The sequence below is a fragment of the Elephantulus edwardii genome, unplaced genomic scaffold (genome assembly GCF_000299155.1).
Source record: "Elephantulus edwardii isolate Elephantulus edwardi_28Jun2011 unplaced genomic scaffold, EleEdw1.0 scaffold00094, whole genome shotgun sequence".
Taxonomy (NCBI): domain Eukaryota; kingdom Metazoa; phylum Chordata; class Mammalia; order Macroscelidea; family Macroscelididae; genus Elephantulus; species Elephantulus edwardii.
In genome coordinates, this window is record NW_006399844.1 from 7,620,599 (window position 1) to 7,625,236 (window position 4,638).

A 4,638-nucleotide genomic window follows, 5' to 3' on the forward strand; every position below is an offset into this window, starting at 1 on the left:
TGCTGCAGCTGTGCCTCTGCTGCCACCACCTCATTCCCCATCTAGACCTATTTCTATAGCAAATTTAACTTAGAATCCAAATAAGCAGGAAATTTCAAGAGCGTAAGTACTTAAATGCAAAATCCACACTATGTCTAGTTTCTTGCCAGCTAGCATATGTTAATGATAATGATATGTTTACATTTTTTTATTTTTTATTTTAAATGTATATTAGTGTCTTTGTTCTGGAATGATTGATTGCCAGCCTCAGCCTGCAGTGCTGCTGCAGCACCCTCCTGCGAGTTGCAGCATGTCAGGATTGCTGCTGGCAAAGCTTTTTCAACTGAGGACTTGGCAGGGAACTAAACTGTAAGCATTCCCCAGCTATCACACGGGGTATGCCTTATTGCTGGTCTTGGACTCACAGAAAGGGCACACTGCTCGCTCTCCCCAGGCTGCTTGTAGCACAAAGCACCAGCTGCCCCGGGACAGAAGAGAGCTGTTGTTTTCTTCTGGTCCGCTGCCTGCCTGTGCCTCTGAGTTAAGTACCTTCAGGAGCTAAAATTTAGTGTGAAGATGATGAGGGCTTAAAAGACTCAATTCCTGCGTCTGGGAACCTATTTAAAATGAGTTCTACAAATTTAATGGGCCGTCATTTTAGGCAGTTTGTGTCCTTCCCTGCCCCTTCCCAATACTCAAGCTAATTGACCTAAAGGATATAAATCTTGAAGGAGAGGACATTAGTTTAACCCTCCCAGCCTTAATCACTGCCTTGAGGCCCTATGGAGTACAGTATTCTGCAAGCTTTTTACTGTATGAATCAGTTTAAAAATAGTAATTGATCATCATTAAGGTTAATCCTTACCTGTTCCTCCTTCTAGAAAACAAAGATAACATGATGATTGGAGCTGATATATAATCTCCGTGTAAACAAGACTGGCAAAGATAGTAATTGAATTTTAACATGAATAGCACTTTTATGAATAACAACTATCATTTTCAAAGTAAAAAATTTAGTGAGAAGAATGGCATTGTATACATGTTTGCAGGTCTCTCTAATGGCTGAATTTATCTTCTATAAACAGATGAATTTTCATTACTTTATTCTGATACCAATAGTCATGTAACCTCTGGGAGGTTCTGCTGAACACTTATGAAAGGAATGGAGAAGTCCTAGGCCATTCTCTGAGAACTACTAGTAATAGTAGATCCAACTGTGACTTTGGAATCCGACCTTAGTACAAGTCTGCTTTTGTAGTTGATGTTGTTGTTTGTTGTTGTTATGTGATGTTATATAGGCTTAAACCAATGGCTTTATTTTTCTGTTTCCTCTTTTTTTTCAGTGGTGTGCCTAGTGAACCTGTACATTATTGGGTAGTGTAGAACATAGGGTATTGTTCTTATTAGGTGCCATTGGGTTAGCTCTCACTCATAGTGACCCTGTGAACAACAAAAGAACAACCTTGCCCCTCCTCACAATCTCTTAGAAGCTCAAACTCATCAATCCAGTCACTCTGTCAATCTATCTTGTTGGGGATCTTCTCTCTTTCTTTGAACCCTGCATCTTTCCCTGTTAAATGAGATTTGGTAGGTGCAAAATTAACATTGTCTAAGGATACATCAGTAAATTGCTTTAAAAACCTAGGAGAGGTCTATATTTGGGTTTTGTGCATGTGTGTTTTGTAGTTTGGGTTTTGGGATTTTATTTTTTTTTTTAATTTTCCTCTTCATGAGTCTGCCTGTACATCTGTCTTAATACCTAAAAGCTGTTTTAGGCTCCTTTTTGTATCCAAGTCTGTCTCCTACTCCTAGACAGTAAATACTTTGAGAACTTTTTTAAGAACCTTGTTTCAAATCTCCATCTCCTAACAATTGAATGTGGCTAATGGTAGATATCAGCAAGGTTGGTGGACAGAATAATGTGAAGGAGCAATCTGGGTGGAACTTGACATCTTTTCTTCTGACTTGCAGATAAACCATATATTAACTTGGCTTTCTGAATGAAATGAGAGTGTTCACTAATTGCTCTTCCAGAGAATTTTGACCCCAAACATCCCATAGCAGTTGGTGACCTATCAGCACATCCCTCCTCTCTTGTTCTAAGCATATGTCAACATTCCCAGGAAATACCAACTCTACTTCTGTATTTGTTCCCAGCAGGGAGATAATAGTTCTTCAGCTATGATGTGAAGGATTTGTGGGCCACTGGCTCTGCACTGGCTGTGGGCAGTGACCCAAGTCCATGGAAGATCACCCTCTGTCGACCTTCACCTTGCTCCTCTTTTCTCTAAAGGATTACCCCAATCAATCAATGCCAGTATGTTGTGTTTTGTTGATGATCCCAGACCTTGGCTCTAGATTAAAAAAAATGGCATCTGGAACTTCGTCCTTTAAAACAATGCCATTATCCATCAGCACCCCTTTCTTATCCGTCAGAACTCTGTACCTTAAATTTCAGTTTGTTTAGTTCAGTTAACCTTAAGTTGATTAGTTATGGTATTGGTTGATGATACTCAGTAATCAAAGAAAGGCTAATCTTCAGAGAATAGAGTTTAAAGCTCTTAGCCTTGGAGCTTAAGATTCCTTCTAGAGCCCTTAAGACTATTAGCCTTCTTCTTCCTCTTCCATTCTCTCCGTGTGCTGCCACCTCCAACTGGAGCGACGGCAACAGTGGTTGCTTACTCAGCAGACTTTCAGCAGTTTCTTTTAGGTTCAGGAGCTCTGGTGTTGTGACCCATAGTGTGTTATACTGTTACCAGGAGGTAGGTGGTTCAAATGCACCATCTGCTCTGAATGAGACAGCTAGGAAGTGTTTTTCCTGTACCGTGGAAACCTGGCAGAAGGTTGCTGTGAGTTGGAAAGGACTCTGGGGCAATGGGTTTGGGTTTTGGTACTTTATTGTGAACAGGTTATTTGACATATTCACAAGTGGTTGCCCCTTTTAATACCATTTATAGGAAGCTCTGGTGGCATAGCCCATAGAAGTTGCATGACTAACCCCTTTTAGGGTGCTTTTCCTTTGATTTGAATCTACCAGCAGCTGCACAGGGGAAAGATGGGCAATCTTCTCCCATGCCATTTACAAGGCCCAGGTTTTTCCTCATCCCTTCACATGGATGTGATTTCTGTCTCCTGAGAGCATTTCATCCAAGGGAGGGATTTATGCTTACATCATTTCATATTTCTCTCCTTCCTTTTAAGATAATTATTTTCATTGACTTTTTTCTTCCCCCAAATGGAGAAATAAATATTCAGACATATTCAGTAAATCACTTCCGTTTATATAGATGGTAGTGTTGGAACTCTGCTCTTTTTTTTTTTCTCTTTTTTTTTTTGTGTACCCTGGAATCAGATCTGACTGGCACGAAAGGAGATTTCCTCTCTTTCTCCAACAGAGCATCTAGGGGATTCAAGCCACTTGCCTTTGGGATAGCAGTGCAGCTTCTTTGTCATTAGGTAGAACTCTGCTTTTAAGTACAGCCAATCTTGTCATTTAACCAGGTTGCCTTTGTTTTGTAGGCTCTAGGAAGCCTTTAAAAGTGTTACACAAGGGTGGCCTAGCGGCAGGAAGCTGCACTGCAATCCCAGAGGTACACTGTTTGAATCCACCAAATGCTCTGCCGGAGAAGGAGGGACAATTTCCTCCTGTACCAATCAGATCTGATTTGACAGTACACACCAAAAAAAATAATAAAATTTTTTTTAAAAATGTTAAACAAGGGAGTAAATGATAAAAATGGAAGTACAGTTCCCTTTCTCTCAAATGTCCTCAACGAGTACCCATGAAAGTGGGCTCAGGTTCTTTGTATGTTTTGTTTGTTTGTTTGTTTTTCTTTGCATGTTTTTAATATATTAAAAGCTGATTCTGACTCTTAGCAACCAACCCTCCCCCAGTTTTCTAAGACTGTAAATCTTTCCAGGAGGAGAATAGATAGCTTTCTCTCCTGGAGTATTCAAACCACCACCATTTTGGTTAGCAGCCCAACACCTTACTACACGGTACTACCAGGGTCCTTGATGGCCTGGAATAGTGTGTAGGAAAGCACCTGTTGGACATTTGGTGCTTATTGTTTTCCAGAATTACTATGAGTGAGTCACATAATCTTATTTGCTTACCATATCCCCACCTATGTAATTATCCCTACATTAGGGATATTTGTATGTTTCTTTTCTCATCTGCCCATTACATCCTCTAGTGCCCACGTGGTGAGCGAGATAGCAGTTATTGGGGGATTGTTGTTATTGTGTACCATCAAGTTGGAACCAACCCGTAGCTGACCCTCCAGCAGGTTTTCAGAGGCAGTTAATCACACAGGAGGAGATTGCCCATCCTCCCTCAGAGCAGCTGGTGGATTTGAACCACATACCTTCAGGGATTACAGAGCAGCTTTTCTTACCACTAGGCCACCAGTACTCCCTTTAGGGGATTAGGATGGTGCCTATAAAAGTCCAGCATAAACAAGGCTGGGAGGAATGGGAAATGGAGACCGTGCCTTCTCAAGATGGAAGTGATTGCATGGGTCGAGTGGTGGCAGATGGCTCAGAGACTGTGCCCGGAAAGGTGGTGGGGAGACTTAGGAGCCCTCCTTAAGGCCACGTGTCTCATTTTTTTATTCCCTCTTTCTCCCTTCCCTAGTCCTCTCCAGGGTAGAAGAAGCT